At 40.8% G+C, this 25084-nt stretch overlaps 1 protein-coding gene and 1 long non-coding RNA gene across 12 annotated transcripts in view; one reads left to right on the top strand and one right to left on the bottom strand.

The window, feature by feature from the left end:
* The first annotated feature begins 812 nt into the window (after positions 1 to 812).
* Positions 813 to 25084, top strand: part of LOC125763345 (uncharacterized) — a 97676-nt gene continuing 73404 nt past the window's right edge. For 6 of the 11 annotated variants that reach the window (XR_007418341.1, XM_049426378.1, XM_049426379.1 and 3 more), the window contains exon 1: positions 815 to 1667. The gene's annotated coding sequence lies outside the window, so the exon portion shown is untranslated. Of the gene's footprint in view, positions 1668 to 25084 lie in introns of all 11 variants that reach the window. The other 5 variants (XM_049426375.1, XM_049426374.1, XM_049426373.1 and 2 more) reach the window with 2 other exon arrangements.
* On the bottom strand, positions 12642 to 23576 carry LOC125763649 (uncharacterized). The gene is made up of 2 exons (XR_007418388.1): positions 21840 to 23576; positions 12642 to 21649 (listed from the first exon to the last, which is right to left on the bottom strand). It is a non-coding gene; the product is annotated as an uncharacterized LOC125763649 (long non-coding RNA).

Below are 25084 nucleotides of genomic sequence, written 5' to 3'. Positions count from 1 at the left end.
GAAGTGTGTTGTTGTTCAGTATGCCAGGTGTGCGATGTTCGTTATGTGTTGGTGCGCTCTAGAGGCAACAAGTTACTTTTGTGTGTGCGTGAAACCAGTGTATGCACAATAGGTTGAAACAATACGAAAATGCGCTATATTACAACTAATAAACCACCCTTCAAAAATTTATAATAAATTTTCATCAATTCAGAACAGCCTAACATTTTTTTATAATTAAAAAACAATATTTTTTCCCAATTTTGTTTTAATTTTCAAAATCGAAAAAACTTGAAAGATGTTTATAATTCCGCAATAAGATTAGTTAAATAAATAGAAAATAATAAATTGGGTGAGATGAACTTGAATGGAGACGCCTAGGGACATCCCTGTGATGATTGTGGTAGAGGACCTGACCTTAGAGGACAAGAACAGGTGTACCCTTCACGCAGGACTAATTATTCTATAAAGAGTAAATTAAATTTAAAAAAAGCCAAAACTGGCATTCCTCTTGAGTTTGAGAGCCAAAAAATCTTGATTGTTCTTTTATACTTTTTTGTTTGCTGCAAAAAAAATCTTGTTTCCATTGTCCTCTTTTTGGTCACATTGAATAACTCTTTGTGAAATTTTGCTGCAATTTCTCTTTAGCTCATAATTTAACTTTTCTTATAGTATTTCTAATGTTTTAAATTACAATTCTGATTTAGCAATTTGCCCTTTCGTCTACATCCGTAGCCCATAGTTGGATTCGTGGCCACGAACACACCAACACAAGGGTGCCACCGTCTCCGTCATGTTGCGCTGCGTAGAGCTGAGTGGCTCAACAAGTTTACAAACCGAAACCGGTGCTATTTGTGTGCGAGCCTTGCACGGAATCACGCAGTGTGAAGACCTCCGCTAATGCTGCATTAAAGATTTTGTGTGTTCTTTTTTGTTGTGTTTTGTGCTGTTACCATCAAGTGAAACAGTGCATTAAAGGTGTAGATTCTTTAGCAGTCTGAGGCACACTTTGGCTGGTGCTAAAATCCCGTTCCGTACTGCGAAAATCTTCTGCAAGAAGTGTAAAGTGGTTGTTTTCGTACGGGCTCGGTACGGCTTTGATCCTCCAGGTGCTTAACGTGGCAGAAGCGTCGCGGTCCGAGCAAATCGATCGCTGCGCATCGGTGCATTTTTATCTGTACTCAGGTGTGATCACGTTTCAAGTGGCCACGTGCAAGAGGTGAACATATAAATTCTAAGTCCTAGCTTTTGTTTTTCTTCTTGATATTGTCTTGTACAGCAGGACACGTAGTTCAAGAGTGAATGCGTAGGCGAAGTATTCTTGGGTGCCTAACATCTACAACATATAGTGCGTAATATTTAGTGGAGCGAAATTAAATAAGTAATAGAAAATTGCAAAAAGTCTTATCGGTGCAGCAGCTTAAAACGTGGTGCCTTAATTCGTGCAAAAAAGTGTGCTATTTCTCGAGTGGAAGTGTGCTTCAATTACGCTTTATAGCCCGAGCTGTGTGAGAAAATAGATAACGTACTACAATTGTGCTACCGTGTCCGACAGTTACGGCAATCCCTGTTAGAGCGTCTCCAGGAAAGGTGAGCTCACCCTCAGTCACCGATCCGGTTCCGGTCTAGTAACTTCAATCTAACCGGAGTACCCGAACCCGAAAATACAGACCCATCCTGCTATACAGGTAGATACGCCGTACATTAATGAGGACTTAAGTTTGAAACTAAAATCTGTCATAAAAAGTACTTCCTTTCGGGCAAAACGTTGAGCCTCAGCGATCATGAGCACTCTGTTTCGCAAGTCCTCCAAATGTTAAGGGGTGTGTCCATTAGGGACAACAAACTGGTTCAGTGACTCGTGAGGGACCGGGAGCAGTCTTTAAGCCTTGCGGGAACATTTGGTGGGAAACTTTGTAAGGTGGAAGATGTAAAGGAGAGTACCCGTTCACCATCCAGTTGTGGACGTATAGATCGACCCTGCAAGATAGCAAAGCTAGGGTGCCAGTTCTTGTTTTTTTTCCAAACCAAGAGTTCCTGTGTCTGTATTTCTGAGCGCTTGGATTTCTTGCATTTTCTCACTTTGTACTGCCTTACCCAACTCCCGGCAATGCTTCTCTTTTTGGGGTCTCTTCCTGTACATAATATTTATGCCTTTTTTTCTCGTTGTTGCTGCTTTTTCTACCATCATCGTTGTCGTCGTCACGCAACACCGCAAGCAAGCACCGTGTAGTATACACTTGCTCGGATGCGCTTACCATGCGTTGGTCAATTGTTTCGGTCATTAGGAACATGAAGGCCCTTCAAGAATGTCCGCCATCAGCACGTCATACAGGTTCGTTAGGCCGTGTCGGTTGCGATCCACCGGTGGCCGGTTGAGGTCCTCGGTGGAAGGGCACCAACACACACACACACACACACACCATATAGATGGATGTGTGGATGTGTGTGCGTGTTTATGTTCTCCAGTGCAGACCACTGCGCTGCAGCAAGATACCAGTAGAACCAGTTTTCCTCAGAGCATCGGTTTGTCGGTGTGTGCATGTTGGCATGATCTCAATGCTGCTAGCTATGCGCAGGAACGATCGTGGAGCAGGTTTTGTTCCATACGCGGGCAAGTTCTTCTTCTGGGTCGCGTTCGATCTACCTTCCAAACCCGTGCGCATTCGATGCCGAGTGGATTTTCATCGAGAAAGCAGGAAACGGTTCACTGCATTCACGTTTTTTTGTTCCATTCGCTCTCTCCAATAAAAAAAGGCAATCGCGCATCATTATCAATGGCCTGAGGCAGCGTGATGCTGGTGTGAAAACTCATCTACACCGGGCGAAGAATAATGTACAACACACCATAGCCAAAGTTCGCAGAGAACGGCACACAGTAGAATCGGCAGCATACCAAGACGCAATAAATGAACGATGTTGTTACGGGACGGAATCATCACGCCGCTTCGAAAACAAACGGTGATCTACATTTTGAGAGAGATAGAAAAAAAACACGGTGCGTTACAGTGTTTCACCTCAGGGAGGTGTTTTTTTAGTTCTGCACTGCGTGCACTATTAAATGCATACGGTATGATATGCAGCACCTGTTTTGTTACCTATTGCATCGTGCTTCAACACTCCCCCTCTCCGGGATGGGGAGTTTAAGAAAATGGTGCAAGTAACGGAGTTTTGTGGCGCATAGAATATACCATAAATGAAATTGTGCCCATGATTGTCGTGCACGGAACAGATACCGATCGTGTCTGCTTCATTTCGAGTAATAATCCTTTGCCATGCTTATCAACATCGTTCCCATTTGTGGTGTCTTATCGTTTAAATGTATTAAACTTTATCAGCAATGCTCTTGCAGCAAAGTGATTAGGATAACACGAAAGGTTATTTTGTCTTGTCGTTTATGACGCTTATGGGTAAATGATTTTAGTTTAATTGTTACCACGGTTTAGATAATAAATTCTTCAAAGTTTACATTTATAAATAAAGGAATGCAAAGAACGGTGTTATCATCATTATTGACAGTACAAATTTTAATTAAAAACAATGTAAGGAACATAAAATATTTTGCTCGACTTATTTTTCCTACGGAAAACGTATGCTTAGTCTAGTCTTGAAGTTGAGAGTTGAAAGTCATACAGATCTTCGTCTCGTGCGTAGTCAAATGAATTTCTAAAATAATTTGAAATACTCAAAGTTCTGAAGTCTCTTGAAGAGTTAAAATTCGGATAGACATTTGCAGTGTCCATTAGGATATACTTTAAAAAATATCGTAGACAGTACTTCAATTAGATTTCATTAACATTCATTGCCATTGTAAATCTATGTAAAACAAAACCATTATCAGGCAAACTTTTAAAATTGTTAAATTAAATAGGATCTTAGTTTTTAGATACAAACAAATACCATGTCATGAATGTCTGCTGGATAATAAAACCCATTGATAGGCAATTGGAAGTGCACATTCGAAACTATTCCCATGCGGTTAGGTACTCATTATACACCTAAACTAACCTGCTATTTGGTTTGATATCTACACCGGAATCAAATTTCCTATCAATAATTCAACACCATTACTTCCCTAAATGGATATAAACATATCTTCAACTCGCGTCCTGAGCATACATTCAACGTCTTTTAGAAGCTTTCGTTGTATCACGAGATTACTTTGTTTACATCCTAATTCTTCGGATTATTAGCATATCTTCAACGTCTCCAAACGAACCATGGCGAAACTTATCATTTACACCTTCTGTAACAGGTATTTTGACCGGTCAACAAATGGTATGCAAATGATCGGCTAGCCTTCCCAGAAACTTCAGTCAGAAACACGATACTACGTTGTTTTTTTCCTGTTTTTGCTGCGTTTCGTATATGGGAGTGCTGGTCACCAACAATGTCCGGTTCGGGTGTTTGGCGTGCAGTGTGTGACGAAAGAGTCCACCCTTATTTACCGTTTAATTAACATCCATTGACACTCCTGCGAATCGTATTACCAGCATTTCGTACGAGTTTTGGAAGGGATACCTTCGTATGTGGATGTACTCGACCGTTCATTCTTAAAAATCGATTCATAGGCTTCAGGCTTATTGGAGGATCGCTAGTAATGGGAAAAAACCCGTCTATGCACCGCCTGTACGTTCTTGCAGCAGAGGTTAACCTTCACATGGTCAGCGAAATTCGGTATCGATCGGTTGTATCGGTGGATGGCAAAGAAAAAAGCACTAACTGCTGCCACGGACACTCGTACAGAAAACTCGTTTCTTCAATATCACTAATTCATCAAACGTGTGCAAACCTGGTACGAATGCGCCATCGTCATGCTTTATGCTGCACTGAACCGTGGCTTCTTAATGTTGGTGTACCGGTCTTGCACTCTGCAGCCGAATGGTTGAGGTGCTCGAGGGCTAATTTACTGTAAATTGAAAAGAGTCGAGTAAAAGGAGTACGGGCAGGTTCATGAGCAAAGAAAACCAACCAACTGACTGTAAGGAATAGGGCTTGTTTCGTGCAGCTTAAAACCCTGCAGCGACTAGGTAAAGGGAATGCTTAATCGATGGACACATGATCGCGCAAGCGAGGAAACCGGAAAAATGCAGCGCACCGTTCCATATGTGTCGTGATGTGGATTGCATTCCAGCGGAGTGCACGAGAACGAAACTCAATCACGCTACTATGGTCAATGAGAATGTAGTTCTTCCTTTTCTGAATACGAATTGAATGATAGGTTATGATCAGGTTATGAATGTTAAAGGAGATTTGAATATGAAATAATAATGTTTACATGATGTCTTGTGGAATATTCTGCATAATATTAAATACAGTGGAAAACATGTCATCCAAAATAAAATATCTCATTCATAAACTTATCAATCCAGTCGGTCGGACACTATCAAAACAGTTCAATCGATTTCATTCACTCGCATCGACGGTTCACCGTTCCAAAACTGGGTGACCGCTTGGAAGTGTCCAACGAAATTGCACATATATTGACAGCTGTTACAACTTACAACATCATCTACCATCATCAGGTCGGCTTCTTCCCTCAACTTCAACCCCATTTGAGATGACCGTTTTCGGTGCCTACCCCCACACAGGTGATCGTAGGAGGAACACGCGTCTATCAGAGTTTACGCGACAAATGGTGTTTGACCAAACGCGTAATGTGTTGGAATGATAAATCGATTCAGTTGACCGAATGCGATCGGGTTTCGCATACAGGCGGTCCCGCTTTCCACGTGAAATCACTTGCCGTGACGGGTTTGGACCTCGTGCGGGCGTAAGTGAATTAATTCACCTTCCATACGGGCTGTTAAGCGGTTACGCAATTTGGCTGTAGTTTGAGACGTTCCGCCGATTTTGGCACGATGGGTTTTTGGGGCGAAGGCTTACATAGATAAGCCACGCGAAGGAAGGATAAAGTTGGATAAGACATTACTACAAACTAAGCCCAATACATTCAATGAGGTGAAGTATTTGACCCGTAAAGAGAATCCATTTAGTTTTGTCTAATATTTTGTGAGTGAAAAAAAGTTATCTGCAGGTCAATGAAAAAGGCCACGGAATTGAAATCATGCGTAAAATGTTTGTTTTAGTAATGTGAACTTTTCCTAGTTAAGTTACAATCCGAGTTAATAGTTACAATAATCGAGTCGACTTTTATCCAGTATTTTTTTTTACATACTTTCACCAATTTCTGTGTTAATATCTTCAATCATTTGTTGAGAACTTAATGCGCTGACAATTTCCGTTGCAGCGCATTTGTTCAATCGATTAAAACGACGCAGAAGCGCTTGTCACGATCGTGACTCTATCTGGAGCGTTACACAGATCCGTTACGGCGATCCATTCACCATTGGCAGTGTACAAGGAAGATCCGTATCCGGTGCAAGCCACAAGCGTAATGGAACCGTTCGAGACATTTACTCCGCACTGTAGCGACGCACTGTTGGGCCGCTTAATTATCGTCACTGTCACTGCATTGATTTTTGCAACAACAGCATCTTTCTGGTGCGTCCCGCGTTGTTGGGAACGATACAGCGTAGTTTCTGTGGACAGCTTCCAGGGGCAGCAGCTGTATAAAGGTAGAATTGTTTCGGTATGTAATTTGCCACAAGGCATCAACGCTAATGCGCATGGGAATAGTTGGCGCGCGAGATAATCATTCCGGTGACATCAGCACCCACACTGGTGCTGCGTCGGGGTAAGAATTAAATGTTGCAAAATTGCGCATGAGAATTTGTGTGAAAGAGACCATCGAGTCAAGTTAGCAGGTGGTAATTTTATTAATTTTAGAAAGGCCTAGCAAGGTCTGGAAATTATGGTTTTATACTTACTTTGAAGAATGTCTTGGTCGTTCTAAGAGGTATGTTATTAAATTGTAAACTGTTGATTCCAGGGAAAATGGAAAAAAATACAGAGGAGAATGAATGATCTATTATTTGAACAAAGGTTAAAATTAAGTTCTCCTTAAGGACATATGCTTATAAATTTTAAAGGGCTAATTAAGATTTATTTGACATTTAAATTGGTTAATTTGACAACTGATCGCATTTTTTATCTTTCTTTTTAAGGCATTACAATTTCTGCTTTTTAATCATGGATTTGTAGAAGTATGTTCAATTTTATTGTTAACTGAGTCATTGTAATTTAAAGAGTTAAAAATACATAAAAATATAACAAGTTTGCTTAGTGATCTTATTTAGCTGACCGCCACTGTAATTATTTATTTGATGCTTTTTTCATCCCAACCGAACGTAAATTCCACTAACGTAAATCTAAACGACCAATCGTTATAATAAGCAGCAAAAACGCTAGAGATTCACTAATTGTACAATGGCGAAAACGGGCGTTCACATTTAAATGTGAACAAAATTGCAATATACACAGTAAACTCATGGAAAACAGAACGGCTTGGATGGTTGCATTCAACTATTCACCTGCTGTTGCACTGACACACTAGAAAACGGTGAGACAAAAGTATACCGCACAGTTCATTCGCATCGAACCATGACTGTGAGCTGTCGGGAGAGGCAACACAACGCGAAGGGACAGATTTATGCAAATTCGTCACAATGGGTGAAGGTTTTCACCCCCCAGGCAGGCTGACATGCAGATCTGGTAGAGCTTTTGCCCGAGATTAGATGCTTTAATCTACTTTAAACAATAGCAACACTGCAACAGGCGGTAGCAGCTCTCACCAGCTGCATTCCTTTCGATGGGGAGCTCATCAACCTACAAACTACAAACACGGGAAAGAAGATGATCGATCAAAAAGACGATCCTCCGCACGCTAATGCAGAAGGGATTTCTTTCTCGTTTTTCTGCTTTTCACCATATCACCATACCGTGGCACACATTCTGCTGTATCGTTGTTTTCTGCTGCAAAACCGTGGCCAAAAAGATTCACAATAACATGGATTCAGTGGAAGGAAAGCGAACACAATGACAAGTCTGTAGCGGTTGTGGATGTGTGCGAAAGATTTTCATCGCACGCTGCTGGCAGCGAGGTTTTCCATTCCTTCGCTATCCGTCCGTTTCATGGTGCGATCTGCCAAGAAGAAGCGTTTAAACCTTGGTACAAGGTGCGGCTCGATCGTTTTGGGATCGGACCGGGTGTGTGTGCTTGGTTCTGTTGTTTTTTTTTGTGCTCCATGTTTTCGGTTCACCTCTTCCCATCTTATTTTCACCACATTATGTTTCGCGCCCTGGGTAAGGCAAATTGTAGGTCTCCGGCCGTTTCTTCCTTCCATTCGTTCATTAACATCACTTACGGTGCTGCGCGATCGTGACCGTGGCAGATGTGTGTGATTGGGAACCATCCGACTGAATGCGTGAAGGCAGAATATCATTTCACCTGTGCGAACGTGTATGTGTGCATTTTTTCGTTCGCGATTGCAATTTAATTTCGTTTGACGAAGCGATATACGAAAAAAAAAAATCAGGCAGCTTTTCAACCTTGATATCCGCTTAGCCAAAAACCGCGATACCAGCTAAAAGGGAATAAAAAATTAGGCAAATACAGCTCTCGGCACCCGGCACCAAAATGGAAAACCCTTTCCCTCATCACTACCATTTCGAGCGATAGGCACCAGATTCAAATAATAGAGCGGCCCCCAAAACGATCACAAAAATGGAGACGAAAAAAAAACTTTCCCTCAACATAACCGGCCAGTTAGCTGATGTTTGGCGGGGGGAGGGACTTTTCAGTTTCGGTTTTGATTAGACCGGACGGCGGCCCCATTTTACACAACGAAAGTTCCGCGAAAAACGGCATCGATCGCGGTTGGTCATTTTCTTCTCTAAGGTACCTTACCGGACCAGTTTCCGGCCATAGGCACGGTAATGCATTTGCGAGCGGAAATGAAACACACACGCGCCTAAAGCCTGCCTCGTAAGGATTTTGGCGAAGATTGGGTGAAAAATTGAAGACGAAAAAAAATTAGAAGCAATAGAAAATGCAACAAGTGCATATTGGATGGTTGGTGCATGGACGATTCCCACACAGAAACAGGAAGGGAATTTTACGATTTTACGTTTCGTTATGGAAAGTGTAAGTGGTGCTGCAGGGGAATTGGTAACGCTAATCCGTATGGTTTCGGGCGCGTTCGGACGAAATGGAAAACAGTTTTTCCCGTTCGTTTGATTAACGATCTAAATTGGGGTCAGCAAGGGTTGGGAACGTAAGCGATCCGAACGCGAAACCGGAACTTTTTCTAAAGGTACCGTCCCGACGTGGCGATACAGTAACAGTGAAGTTTTGCGTATAAATGGAAACTAAGGAAAGCGTGGAATTTTGATGATTAAATGGAACACCAAAAGGAAATGAGATTTATTATACCAAAAGGAAATTATTAAATTTGTTAAATTATTGCAAAGTATATGCAATATATTGACCTCTATTGCAATGCCATCTACTATTGAACAATTAAAGACATTAAATGTCCAACCCTTGCTACGTCAAATCCGTTTTACATGTTCGGATTATTTCGCCCTTGAAAGGGCTCTATACGCTTCGTAATGACAGTGCTTTACGCTAAACCAACTCGCTTTAAAAACACGATCGACAATCGAACCTTTGCGCGTAAATAGACATTACATCCTCAAGTACTGGGGTCCCCCTAATAGCCGCAATTAGCAATGTTATTGATTCTTATGTGCAGAGTAAAAAAGAAATAGGAAAAACACATTCGTAACGAGAGGAATTATCCTTTCAGCTGGATGCCGACCTCCTTATGTCTCCTTTCACCGATCGAATGTACGGTTTCGGATGGAAGAAGTGAAAAAAAACTTGGAACTGCAGCTGTTTCGCTAATGCACGACGTTAAGGGTTGAGAACCTCAAACAGGTTTTTTTGGTGATTCGGCCTGCTGCGACGATCGCAAGTCTCGATGCCTGGATCCCCTACACGCTGGTTAGATCTGGAGTGCGACCTTATTTTCGGACCCGACGCCAGTGTGTGGGAGCGTAGTAACAGCGTCCAAACGAACCTTAGCCATACGTCAGGCGAGATTGGTCGATACTACGTACTTTCAGCTTTCACATCTCATCGCTCGATCGATCGGTGTTTTGAGGGTACCATAAAGCGTTAGTTTTCTATCGGTTTCAATGCCGTTGAAATGATGCTTACCCTTTTGTGTTCGGAGTGACTCTCCAAAAATTCCCCCCAAAAACCATAGTTCGGGTTCGTCGCTTCTATCTTTTTTTTTTGTTTTGTTTTGAGGAGTAATAAACACCAGCGTTAAAGGCATACATCGATCCAGTCCATATCTTCCGGTTTCCCGTCAAGCTTACACACAAACACACGCAGGAATGGAGATTTTATGTTATCGACGGTGTTGTGTAGCAGTGTCCTATAAACTCTGGTAGACTGTTGCTGTGTTGGGAATATGGTGAACCGCGCCACAAAAAAAAATTTAGACGCCAGCGGCAGATAGCAAAATCAGATAGCTCTAGGTTCACTTTCGACCACGCTTAATACCTTAAGCCTCCACAAAGTCGAAACCGGTCAAAGGCGGGCGGGATACTAACGAGTTCTTTCTTCATCCCGAAAAACCAACCAATAGAGTACACGTTTAAGCGCAGGCTCGATCGTGCTAAAACTATTTGTCATTAAAACTAACGCTATCCGCACGAGTGTCTGGTTCCCCTTTTTTCGTAGCTGCTTCATTGGGTACGCCCGCGGTATAAACTTGTAACTAAAACCCACAGAACCGTTGCTGGTCGTGGAGAAAGAAGCACCACCTAGATACGGCAGCTAATTGACCGGTTGGTTGGTTGGCTGCCCCAACTTAACGTACCCGAACTCGGTCCGGTTCGAACGCAACGGGAGTATTCACGCGAAAGTTCCCCGATGTCATGCCAACATTTTAATGGGCGACAAGGCAATGGGGCCATCGGCTTCGGGTACCGCTGGTATGCGTGAGAGTAACCCGTGAACTTGATGCAAAAATTTCAACAACAAAAAAAAACAGTCAGCTTTGCCTTTTTGCTCCGCTGGGAGTCGTTAATCTTCTTAGGTCGCCGTTGTGGACGTCGAGGTTTCTTGTTTATTTCCTTCTTTCAGTCGTCCCGTTTTATCGCATTTCTTGGCTGTGTTTCGTTACTACTTGTCTGATCATAGATTCGTTATAGTGTTTTTCCCAGCCTGTTTTAAAACGGTTGTTATTTTATTATTTCCTATTAAATTAATTATCCTTCATAATATATCATTATCATTTTTGGGCGAAATTTTTAAAATCTATTTTTCTCCTGTCAGTCGTTCACTGAAAAAAACTAACAAAAGCACTCTTAATGGATCAGCAAATAACAAACAGCGTAATGAATTAAATAAAGATAAGAATCAGCGTAAAGTTCCGAATGAAACCGTTTGCGTTCTTCGTCTGAGAAGCAATTGCCAGTTTATCCCGTTTCCGATGAGTATCTTCGATGCTCAAATTGATCACAGATGTTTACACCAACAGGTGGATCCGGTAAACCCCTCTTAATGTGTTAGGTTCTTTTATTTTTCAAGCTTTAAACATTCCGTCATCCACCATTGAATCATGTCGATCAACACCGGTTTCGAGATGACGTGATCGCCACAAAACGCCACGATTAAGTCGATCAACCGTTTGGTACAATTGTTCGCGACAATATGCGTATTGCTGGAATAAATGAAAAGCCTGGTGGGTTGAGGTTGTCGCTTAGGTCCGACACTACAACCCGGCGTTGACGGAACGGTTAACCGCGAACTGTTATATAGAACAAGTTGTTGGACAACAACACTAGACGCTTGTTTCGACTTGGCGCGTTGATCACCGTCATTAAGTCTACTGTGATGGGAGCACATGTAGCTGTACGAAGCCTTGGCATATACCGAACGTACATTAGCTCAGTCTTGGCACGTATTTAGCAGCTGACTCACGCGATTGGATTTACATTGGAAACCATTTAACTTTGTATTGTATTTTAGTTTCGTATTCAACTATTTTTTAAAGATAATTCCACATTGTTTTTCTTACTTTTTCTTAGCTGAGGTAACGAATAATCGGATATTATTTTTAAACATTTTAATATCCGATTCTGACTTTCCGCATATAGCTATCGCTTACTTCACCTTTAGTAGAATGGCATTTTATTACTATTTATATTTTAGACTTTCCGGGTGCTTTATTTTATTCTCTTCGCCCAACTTTATGATACCATTCAGCAATAAGAACTCCACCATCATGCCATTGGGCTTGGTCATTTTGGGAAGAAATAACCGTTTCACAGTGAATGTACTGTAGAAAACAGCGCACACAAATGACGGAAGAGGTTTTTGCAAAACAAAAAAAGTATTTGCAAAAGGTCACCGACAATCAAACCCTAAGCAGCTGTACGGAATCCCGAACAAAACAGACATGATGGTTTGATTTAACTTACCGGGAAGTTTAACTCCCTGCTGAACACAACAGACCGTTAGTCGGTGTGGCTAATGCTTAACGAGCTAAACGGATGCCAGATACGGCTAAGAGTCAACCTCTGCGCCAACACCGAAGGCTGCATAATCGTGACAATACGGTGGGAATGATCTTGAAGAAGTGATTCTTTTTGCCAGTGCCGGTGGTAAATGTAATTAAGTAGTATGTCACTCTGTGATTACGGTTAGTAAGGTGAGCAATTTGGACAAACACCAATCGGGCCTGTTGTTAACAAAACAGTCTGTAAGATATTGTTTTGGGAAGTGTGAAAATTGACAGCCCGTTGTCGTAGTGATTATTGCAAGGTCAATGAATTTGGTTTATAAAATTGGGAAAGATCTCACCGCACCTAGAGTGACATCCTCAGAATGTCAATTGTTTTGCAAGAAAAGAACTTAATGAAACTTCAAAACTCGTTATAGTACACGAACGCAAGCTCTTGCCACACATCTCATTTACCGTCTCGTCGAGAAGATATACATTCTTCGGTTGTTATTTTCCCCGGCCTTATCCAAACACAGGTGCATTTGTGTGGTATTTATTCATCCAACCAAAGCTGTTCAATTAATCATTATTTATGACCGACCACAAGGACACACGATGATGTCGTAAGCTTTACGATAGTATAAAACAGAAATAACCACAGTCAAACAAAGAATTTCCATTTGAAAACAACGCGAAAGAGTACAAAATGCTACAAAGAACTGCTACGCCTTACAAGCGACGAACCCGATCGGTGTGAACACGCTGCATCCGGACTGATGCAAGCGCTTGTATGATGTGATCTGTAGCATGTTTTTTTTGGAGGCAATTGTTTTTCGTCGTGTCTATTTCCACTCACCGAAACGAAACGGACTTAAGGGTGTGTAAATCGTTCACAAATGGTACTGTGTCTGTGACAGCTGAAAGCCGGATCGGTGACTGCGTTCTTTGAAGCGGTGGGGTTGTCTCAATTTCAAGCGATCGAGTGGCGATCGATTGAGTCATTTAAACGGTTGTCTGCATGTGAAGGAGGTGGTTAAGTCTATGAATAAGGTCTATGAGTTTCATATTTGTTAGAAAGAGAAGGTATTTTCGTATCCGGGAGACAGTCCGAGGTAGATTATTGCAATACTAAAAGTTGATTTTTTTAGCCTTTCTATTGTTAATCGTTTGTCGATTTGTTTTAAAATTGTTGTTAGGGTTTGTAGATTCGTGCACAAATTTCAGTAATAGAGCTGTGAGAATATTTTCACACTGTTATTCACAGATGCTTGAACTGAATAAAACAGTTTCGCGTGGTTCAGAACAATCTGAAAGAATGGTTCACATTTCGCGTGATGGCGACCAATTCTTTCTTCGCTAAAGCAGCTTCGAGAGAAGGCAAACTGTAGCTAAGGCTGGCAACCGTTTGCATATTTTCGACGCCACTGCAAGAGGAGGAAAACAAAACCAAAAAAAAACGTCGAAAGCAAAATGACCATCCAACACGATCCCAACCCGGCCGTAACCGTTGGGTGAGAAACCGTAGGCACGCAGGGAACCAATATGCTTGTTGCAATCAGACTTGCGAAAGTGAGAAATTTCCCATCTCGCTGGTGTGGGGTGGAACATACGGCGTAGGAGAAGGTGTCCGCCGTAAACATGCCAATCCACCGAGGGTGTTTGGTGGTGTTTTATGTGGTCGTGTTTTTTTTTTTGCTTCTTTTTAAAACCGTGCGATGCATGTGCAAAATGATTCGCGCCTTTGCAAATGGTTGAGATTGCAGCTAAACTTTCGCCCCGTTCGTAACGTGGTGCTTTCCGTGGGAGCGGAAGGTGAATTTTTCGTGCCTTTTTAGTTATGACATCATTTTTGGGGAGTGTATGCAGTGAACCTAACGTGTACATCCGCACAAACCGAGCAGAAGATTTCTGCTTTAAACGCTTTCATTTCGAATCGTCGTGGTAAAGGTGCGTGACATGAATGGAATGAAGGTTTTTTTTACAAATATGAAATATGTTTTAAATATCTCAACACACTGAATGAATATTATATTCTTTTCTCTTTGACGGTAGAATTCGTCACCCATTTCGTACGATCACTCTATCGTCCAACTCTTACAAGTTGTTCATGCTAGCAACTAAAGAAAGCAGTGTTTCACCTTGAGACAAACATGCTAGCGAACGATTGTTATCGGAAAAAAAGGGTACAAAACAAAATAATAAAGAAACAACAACCAAGCCTTCGAGGTTGATAAGAAACTTATGCACATTTTTAATAGCACCGACGGTACTGTTTGCGGAAAATAATAACTATATTTTCGTTTGACTTTAACCCGACAGTAATAATCTTGGTCGGTCTACGTTGTTTTTTTTCCTGTGGCCGTTCTCCATGGTGTTGGTTTAATGGACAACACGCTTCACCGGAACGAATCCATATAGACGAATAAGGGGAAAAACTGTGCCCTGGAGAAGGGAAAATCACCACCTTTACCACCCACCTTTTTTCCACAGTTTTTTTTTTTGCAGTTTGTTACCTAATCAGTTGGGTGGCGACTCAAATTGGTCGAATAGACTTTAAAGGGAAGCAAAGCGACGAACCTTCAACTATTCCCGGTTGCAACCCTTGACCACCCTTAATGTGTCATCTCAAAGCAGAAAGCTAAGACACCACCCCTAATGTCTGTCGATTGTCATCTGATTATGTGGAGACATTTAAAGCGTAGCGTTCGTGAGAGTGAACGATCGCGGAAAGGTACGCAAACGAGCCCGAGCAATTGCATTGTTTTGTAGGGGTTTTTGAAAAACACACACACACAAAACGGGCGGTGGGAAACGCGTTTGTGGAACGCGATGAAAATGAAAAACAGCATGGACATGAAAACATGGAAAAGAAATTTTTAATCGCAAAAAAAGGGTTTGCAAAAGGGCTTAAAATTTTGAATGCTGCATGGGATGTGAATGCGAGCAATGCGTTCAAATGGGGTGAATGAAGGTGTTTGCGTACGTGGTTCACCATTGGGGTGGCCCCAGTGAAGCCCCAGGACCGGACCGAATTCGTCCGTCTTGGGTACGGTTTCGAGTGAAACGAGATCGAGTGAAAGTAAGACCTTGCCTCGGAAACAGGGGGTGTTGGGGGTGGTTCAAGTCAAGTTGGGGTGGTATTGAATTTTGCTGCATATCGAGTTTTTAATTTCACATTCACAAATTCAATGTAGAAAAACATTGCTGCTTTGGTAGACATTTGTTGCTCCAAACGATCGATCGATTGGGTGAGATAGAGAGATGGTGGCGGATCGATCGTTAGACGTACGCGACGAACTCCTGGCAGGAGTTTAGTGTTTCGTTGTGGTTACGCCGTGTCTAATGGCATGTCGATCACGAGTGCAGCCTTTCGTAGCGCTGCCTTTAGGCTTCTGTGGTCTGCGGTATGCCACACGCTATGGAGGCATTTTGCTTGTTTGCTTCATCGCTCTCGTGGGGCCAAGAATTCGCGTGCTGGTCGTATCCTTGACATCACCCGAGGGGTAGGTACGTGTACTTAGGGACCCACAAATTGAATGCAAATTCGCACGGGTACAAGAATCAAGCGGAAGAAAAACACGATGCGTGAAGAAATCATAAAACTGCTCGTTTGGTGGTAATAAATAATGAAGCATTTTCATATGTCGTTAATTTATGGGAGGTAGGGCTTTGTTATTTATGTAGGGATTCGTATCGATGAACGTGTACCATTGGGCCATTGATCTGTACAATGCATTTCGTTGCTACGTTTGAAGCACATAAATATTTATCTTGGAATGAGTAATGTGTTCGTTAGGAAATTAAATGTTGTTATAAAATTAGTATGTATTTAATATCGCTTACATAATCTTTTTCCTTTCAATCTAATCAGTAACATAAAAGTCAACGAACCAGAGTATTGAACATGCATTTGAGCATTTTTATTTATTTGTTTTTCATTTGAATGAGTTTACTTTTTGGACCATTACTTCATCCTTTATTGATCAGATTTTTGTTCTACTAGAGCTAGGATTTTGAGTTTGAAAAATATTTAGAATAACTGTCTAATTTTCTGAACATGCCGACTGTATATCTCCCTTTAAATAACAAAGTCATAAGGATATGACACTTAACCCAATTGTTTAGAAAATTTAAAAAAACTCATACATAATCAAAATGAATTTCTCTTAAGTAGATCTAATTTTCATCACTAATTAAATAAACACATGGAAGGTCGTGTGTGTCCTGCGATAATATTTCGTGAAAATCTACTCCAAAGTGTGTGAAATGTTAATTAAAATCACTCTGAAATCAATTAAAGTCCTCAACGTTTCGCTTTGCGCCCAGGAAAAAAGGCACTTATGTGTTTATAATAACTCACTGCCATAACGAGTTTTTGTGAGCAATAAAAGGACGGTCTCTTTTTTGACGTTAACATACATTGCTTACCCACATTTTTGTTTTTTTTTGCTCCAGCATCCCAAAATGTTACACTTTCACAGCCCACTCCATCCCGAATGAGAACAAGGTTATGTTCTTTCGTGTGGGAACCTAAAGCTGACCCGGTGTACACCGTGAACATGAGGAGAGAGAAGAAAAAACAACAAATAACGTTTTTTTTTGCAAAAGAAAAATAGCGCCAGCTACAAAACAAATGCACAGTCACTGTTTTGCGAAAAAGCTAAATGCCACTCACCTTTAGGTTGAGAGGTGTGCAAAACAAAAAAGCAAACACCTTTTTGTCGTCTACTTCACCGCTATGTGAATAGAGCTTTTTTTCTTCTAGTGGAGAGACTAATTTTCTTCAACCCCTAAATGCGTGGCATGAGGGTTTCCTAAAGCTATGCATGCGATTCGTGCTGGCTGTGCAATTAATTCCTAAGGCGACCGGCATTTTTAGGCACAATTCTCGGAAGTACGTTTTAATTTCGTATTGTAAGTTGTGATTTTATTGACTCATTCCGGACAAAATTGGTCCAAGAGACGTCTGGTTGCGGGATGGGGTGGTTGGGCTGTAAGATTTTGCGGCAGAGATAAAGCCCTGGACGCGTGACAGCTTTTCAAACATTTCGCGTACAGTCAGACGATGGCGACGGTCTATCAGAACCATGTAATCGACACATGGATCGCTTACAGTCGAACATATGGATGTCTAGTCGTAAGGCTAAGCAGCTCAACCAGATAAACGTGTTTCCGCATAGGAAAAAAAAACCCCAGTAAAACGAAATGGCAGTTGAATTGAATGTTGCGCCAAATCGAAGCCAATTGTGTTTGGTGTTATTTTTTTGTGTTTGTTTTCGTTTTGTTTTTGGGCTCCATAATGGGCTGAACCAGCTGTGTTTGGAAGTGTTTCGGATGATTGGAGCCGGAGAAAGCAATCGTTCATTATGCAACGGTGCTGCACAAGCATAGCTTTAATGAAGGCATGCATATTTACGGGGTTTGGAATTTGTGTGCGCGTGTGCTCGCGAATGTGTGTAGAGCTGCTGAATGCAAATATCGTTAAGCAGTCCCCTGTAGGCCGGTCACCGAGACCGAGCTTGTGTTTGGGTAATGGATTATAATGAGTCAATAGTAAATTGATATAAATTGTTTGGCAATGCCTCAGATCATTTATTGCTTCGCACGGAATAGCCAATTTGATTGACAGAAGAAAAGCGGGGGGGAGAAAACCTTTCTATTTTCCATATTTTATGCAAATGTTTCAACCAATTAACATACCCCTATAAGGAATACCATTTATTTCATTAGGTTTATGTATCAAAGGAAAAGATAAAAAAATCAGTTTTTTTACATTAAAAATCAATGAAATGGTTTGATGATGAATGCCGTTGTTTGTGATATTTCCATAGCGATGAGACGTCTGATTTGCAAGGTGGTTGAAGTAAAAGAGAGACTTGTATCTCGGCTCATTTCGTCACAGAATTCGATGTCTCTAAAGAGTCCTACATCCAGAGATACCAAATAGAATGATCAGCAGATTCAATGATTTTGGATGGCTCAAGAAAGGATAAGTGACTTCAACGCGTTACAAACAGCGAACTCAGACCGAAGCTACTGTACTCGTTGTACTGGATTCTTCCTTTTCCTTCAGCATTCCTTTTACCCCAATCCTCTTACTTCTCCATTCCAAGTGATCTTTTTTGAGTAATACTTCACGGGTTTAAAACCGCCCCTTTCAAAAGACGCATATGCAATTGACGCAGCAACTTGCCTTCCACATCTAATAGGATTAGTTGACGGATTTGGTTTCTATTCCCGGCGGCTCGCGCGACCGTAAAGTACGGCACGAAGAAAAAAAAACGCTTTAATTTAATAACATCACATTCCACAACATTCCTTCTCCCGCGACATAGAAAGGTCGATTGCACGATGCAAAAAACCGAAAAAAAAACAAAAAAAAGTGCATCACTCATAATCATCATGACGCTTGTGTATTCGGACATTGGACGCTTGTGTTTGGTTTGTTTTCTTTCTTCGCCACCTAATGAAACCAGGGGGGAAAATTTAAGTGCAGGGAAAAGTAGGTTCATCGACATCAAGCCCCGGAGGCCGGTTGTCCCAAAAAATAAGCCACTTCTACTCGCCTTCGATTGGTTTTCATCGAGAGGAGAATTGTATTGGATTTTTTGGAAGGAGGATTTTGGGGAGAGGGAGGTGAGATCACGAAGAAAAGCTCTTTACTGGCGAAATTTATTTTTGCATAACTCGGTTACGAATATCCGCCCGGTTTGACGTCGCGTAGGTGTTTGTGCGCTATGAGATTGTGAAGCAGACGGCGGCAAAACTTCAAATCAATATTTCTTTATAACACACCCCAAAGCCGAGACCGGTACACGAACCGGGGTTCGTTTTATCTTCTTCTACCAGCTTCGAGACATAACGAATTGGGTATTGGTTTTTCCTTTCCCGCTGTCAATCGGGAAGGTACCGCACCGATGCCGCCGGGCGCGGCGAACTGCCGGAAATGGCAACTCGCGCGAAAAATGACGGAAACGATCGGAATGCGTTTTTCTAAATGCTGATTTTCTCTAATCCATTTCTATTTCTACGATCAATCTGTAACAGTAGATCGGAATGTTTTTTTTTCTTTTGTTGCGTTTAAGATTTTCCCTCCGGTTTTATTTTGTTGATCGATTCCTGTTGCGTGTTAATTCTTTTTTTTCCGCAAAAAAAAAATAAAAATATTTCTTTCCTACTTCTGCCTATCGATCGACCGATCACATCCACCGTGGAGATGCAATTGTGTGGAGATCGCTAACCATAGCAGCCGGAAGGATGGAAAGCATATCAACCCTCCGATGCAAGGGAAAGGAAAAGAAAAAAAAAACGAAAGCATTTAACCGGCTTATTAGCTGTTAATTAATTGAGTCGATCGCAAATGTGGTTCGTTTCATTTTTTTTATTCACGCTCATTATGTTGCTGGGTTTTTTTTTTGTTGGGCGAACGGAACGAATGATTTTCACTAAAATATAATTACTTTCGTTTGTGTATCGTTTTGTATTTTACATTTCAGTGTGAATGAGATTAATAGATAAATTTATCTTACGAAAAAGATGAAAATTTCATTTGGAACAGCTTCGCACAATCATCGTCTGCACATGATGAAGGGTAGAAAGCATTAAGTCGATTGCGCTGTGACTCGGTAAGGCTGGCTATCCAACCGGCAGTGATTACGGCAATAAAAATGCATTTTAGTACATTTAGATTACTAATTACCGTCATCGCGCTGTCAATCAATCACTCACAAATGCTGCACTCTGTTAATGCTTTTCATTGACCCCAAAGTTTACCACACTCCAATAAACTTGCCGAAAACCATGGCTGATATAACACTGCCTGCTTGCAAGCATCTTTCTATCTCATTATGTAACGATAAAACAGCCCGAGGCTAGAGACAACATTTTCTGCGATCGCGATCACCGGTGAAGGGATCTTTTTCCCCACCTTTTGCACATCCTAGACGCATCGTTCGCCAATCGCTTAAGGAGGTAATCGCCGTATATGGCCGTAGTGCGCGACTTCACCGTACGTGATAAAAGTGACTCCATCATTATGGAAGCATGAAGAGCGCCATTGCTTTTGCTGGACTGGAATAGTGTGTGGAGAAATGGAACGGGAAGATAAACGTAAAACCAATGCCCCCCGGAGGTCTCACTGATTGATCACTTCCGTTCGTAATAGTGCACGTGCCAGGTACGAAGATTGGAAAATGGTGATGGCGTTCCATATATCTCCGTGTGACATATTATGTGTGCGCATGAAGCGTGTGCATTTGGACACTGTTTTGGGTGGTAAGGCGCGTACCATTGTCAGGGTGGAAAGTGAAGTTTACGGTCAACGTGCTAGGAAATATGGGAACACTGGTAGTTCGTCACTGGCCGCCACCCGCGTTTTAGTCGTGTGTTTACGGACATGCGTTGTTTCACATGTGTTTTCACAAGCGCCCATTTACAACGTGTACCGTTCGACTGTTTTCCATATTCTTTGAAGGGGGTTTTGTTCCGTGTACCGTTCTGAATTCGCAACGGTTCTACGGTGATTCGAGTAATCAAATTATTATGCATCCTCATCTACCAAAACAAAAGCGGGTGGAATCTTGTTTGGAATCTTAATTCTATGATCGACCCTTGTTGAATTTTGAATGTTCACAAATCAAGTTGATATTATAGTTAAAAATTAAAGTTAAAGTTAGGTTTTGTAAACTGAAAGAGATAAAATTTTATTTGTTCTTTTTATGATGTGTTTGTAGGTATTTCAGTATAAAATATGTTTGCATTGCCTGTGAGATACGTAATTATCTTCAGTTCAGTATTGTTTGCTTTGTAAACATGTTGTACACTCTTTGATTTGAGTGTGTTGAATGCCGCGTTTTGGCAAATTGTTTTCTTTAAGTTTGCTTTGCCATTGTGACTTTGTTTGCGCCCGTTTGCATGTTACGCAAAGATCCTTCAGCTCCTTTGTTTGGGCAACAACTTCAGCTCAATATAACAGCAAAAACCATAAAAAATAGGTCATTAGTTTTTACTTCAATTCCACATACGTTTGTACGTTTGTGTGTCCGAAATAGAGATGAGAATAACAACTCTTTTTAGTGAGTCAACTCAGAGTGAATGAGTCGTTATTAGGAGTCAGTCAGTAAATAAAAAGAATACAAAATAATAAAAAATAAAACAATTCTAAAAATTTGAAAATTGCATAAGGCTCATTTTTGCACCAAGTTTTGCCTATAACTCGGTCGGTATCCAACGGATCGCCAATCTTTAACCTGTGGTTGATAGATGGCACCAACGGCTACATTTTCTTCTTGGACAGCCATGCTCTCAGATATCTGTGCCAGAAGTTATTCGAGGAACCAAGTTCCTTACCCTGTTTGAGAAAATGTAAAATTTTCCTCATTTTTGCACCAAGATTTGTCTATAACTCGGTCGGTATCCAACCGATCGCCAATCTTTAACTTGTGGTCGATAGATGGCATCAATGGCTACATTTTCTTCTTGGACAGCCATGCTCTCAGGTGTCCGTGCCGGAAGTTATTCGAGGAACCAAGTTCCTTACCCTGTTTGAGAAAATGTAAAATTTTCCTCATTTTTGAGCAATGTAGCAAAATTTTTAAATGTGATATATTTGAATGCAAATTTGTTGCAATGTGTTTCTTTTTACTCAAATAATGCTTTAAATAAAATAAAGAATAAAAAATCAGAAAAAAAATTTTAAAAAATTTTCAACTCGAAAATTTTATAAGGCTTACCCCTTACGATTTTTTTGGGAAATTTTGCAAAAAAAATTAAATTGATTTATTTTAATGCCAATTTTTTTGCAATGTGTTTCTTTTCACTCAAGTAATGCTTTAAATAAAAAAAGAGTGAAAAATAATAAAAAAAATCAAAAAATTCACAAAAATTAAAATTTACTAAGGCTCATTTTTGCACCAAGTTTTGCCTATAACTCGGTCGGTATCCAACGGATCGCCAATCTTTAACCTGTGGTCGATAGATGGCACCAACGGCTACATTTTCTTCTTGGACGGCCATGCTCTCAGATGTCTGTGCCAGAAGTTATTCGAGGAACCAAGTTCCTTACCCTGTTTGAGAAAATGTAAAATTTTCCTCATTTTTGCACCAAGTTTTGTCAATAACTCGGTCGGTATCCAACGGATTGCCAATCTTTAACTTGTGGTCGATAGGTGGCACCAATGGCTACATTTTCTTCTTGGACAGCCATGCTCTCAGGTGTCCGTGCCGGAAGTTATTCGAGGAACCAAGTTCCTTACCCTGTTTGAGAAAATGTAAAATTTTCCTCATTTTTGAGCAATGTAGCAAAATTTTTAAATGTGATATATTTGAATGCAAATTTGTTGCAATGTGTTTCTTTTTACTCAAATAATGCTTTAAATAAAATAAAGAATAAAAAATCAGAAAAAAAATTTTAAAAAATTTTCAACTCGAAAATTTTATAAGGCTTACCCCTTACGATTTTTTTGGGAAATTTTGCAAAAAAAATTAAATTGATTTATTTTAATGCCAATTTTTTTGCAATGTGTTTCTTTTCACTCAAGTAATGCTTTAAATAAAAAAAGAGTGAAAAATAATAAAAAAAATCAAAAAATTCACAAAAATTAAAATTTACTAAGGCTCATTTTTGCACCAAGTTTTGCCTATAACTCGGTCGGTATCCAACGGATCGCCAATCTTTAACCTGTGGTCGATAGATGGCACCAACGGCTACATTTTCTTCTTGGACGGCCATGCTCTCAGGTGTCCGTGCCGGAAGTTATTCGAGGAACCAAGTTCCTTACCCTGTTTGAGGAAATGTAAAATTTTCCTCATTTTTTAGCAATGTAGCAAAATTTTTAAATGTGATATTTTTGAATGCGAATTTGTTGCAATGTGTTTCTTTTCACTCAAATAATGCTTTAAATAAAATAAAGATTAAAAAATAATAAAAAAAATACTATAAATTTGCCAATCTCCTAAGCAGAGGCGGATCCCGTTTCATGTCCATGCCGATCGGACTAGCCCACTTGTTAGCTTATGTAGGTTTGATAGTTAGGCAGAGCAAGCAATATATTCATTTGGCTAGTTTGGGTACACATGTATTCCGTTTCAATTCATGTGTATGAAACGTTTCGTTCCAACTCATTTTTGTTTCAACTCACTGGCACTTTCTTGTTTCACCTCAAGTTTCTTACACTCATGAGTGAGTAAGTCAAAAAAAGAGTTTCTAAAACTCCTCGTGGCGAGTGAACGAAACTCGTGCAATTCAACATTTCAAATCACTATCTCACTCTTACTCACTTTGGACATCTCTAGTCCGAAAGTCTTGAATGTCAACACCATATGTTTAGTAGTAACAAAAAATAACTCATCAAGAATAGCATTAAATTACTTATTGCATTGGATCAAGATTTTATGGGACCTTCAATATACTGATTATACTGATTATTAAATAGTTAGAAAATAGAATGAGGTTTTCAAATCGCGTTAGGATTTACATTGCAAAATGATGTAAACTCAATTTCAAGCATTAATAAAAGATTTGTTTCGATCGATGGTGCTACTAAAGGTCTGGTGCAGGGTGTTTGGTATAAAGAAACCGAAGTGTCTACATAAGCAGTCTTATTTCCATTGCACCTATAAGTCTTCCCAGACTGCATGACGAACTCTCCAGCCCTTAAGTCCAACCCTCAAGCACCGCAAACTGTTTCGCATTAAACCTCTACAGCAAAGAAGTTCATTTCAGTGAGATTGGATTAAACAAAAAGAGATCGTAATTGAGTACATACTTGATTTCTTTTGTACATCCGTCCCCCCCGGTTTTTCTACCAGAGATTAATTAGCCAGATCGAGTTTCTTAGGGCTATTGTTTTCGGTTTCGCTGCAAACTGAAACCTGAAACATCAATTCGATCCAATCCAAGTTCGTTTCCTGCTGTTCCTTCAGCTCTCCTGTTTGCCGTTGATTGATTTTCGTCTTCGAGCGACTCTTAGCAAAACGGAGGGAGTTATTTACATCTCATCACATTCAGCGTCTGGCGAAATCGTTTTGCTTTAGCGATGGTTTACTACTTCTCTTCCCGAAAACTGGACTCTTCTCAACGGCAAACTGTGCTACCTTCACCTGAAGTTTATCGCGATTGTTGCTTTTTTTTCCTCTTCTTTGCTGCGGAGTTCTCATTCCTCGACTTGAGTTAGTACGTTTTCATCGACTCGATATAGCAAAAGTGTGCTATCTGGTGTGGAGTTTCTAAACGGAACGGATTGTTTCGCTCGCCGAAGTGGTAGAATGGCAAAGGGATAGGAAAAGCACTAGATCAGGTATAGAGCTACGCTCTATAGCCACGAAGAGTCAGGTTATGAAATATGCAACCAAGGATTGGCATCTTGATAGGCTCCGGCATCTCGAGGCAGAACCTTCACCGTTGGATGGGAAGACCCGTTCGCTCTTCAAGTGGGCGAAAATGAACAACCAGCTGAAAGCAACCGTCCATCAGCAACGAACCTTCGCATTTTAAAGACACGAACAATCGCTCTCACCCTCGGCTTGCTTTTGTGCTGCAGAATTCGGTCAGCTTTCGATAATCGAAATACCACGATCGAAGTCGGTATACCAGAGGATGCTTATGGTTGCTTTTGGGGAAGCACAAAAATTGAGGTGCAGCTGTTCGTAGGGTGCTTACTGCTTCTTCTTCAGAAAACAATCCC

This window comes from Anopheles funestus, chromosome 2RL (genome assembly GCF_943734845.2).
Source record: "Anopheles funestus chromosome 2RL, idAnoFuneDA-416_04, whole genome shotgun sequence".
NCBI classification, from domain to species: domain Eukaryota; kingdom Metazoa; phylum Arthropoda; class Insecta; order Diptera; family Culicidae; genus Anopheles; species Anopheles funestus.
Note: the sequence above shows the minus strand (reverse complement) of the source record. Positions and strands in the feature narration are given on the sequence as shown.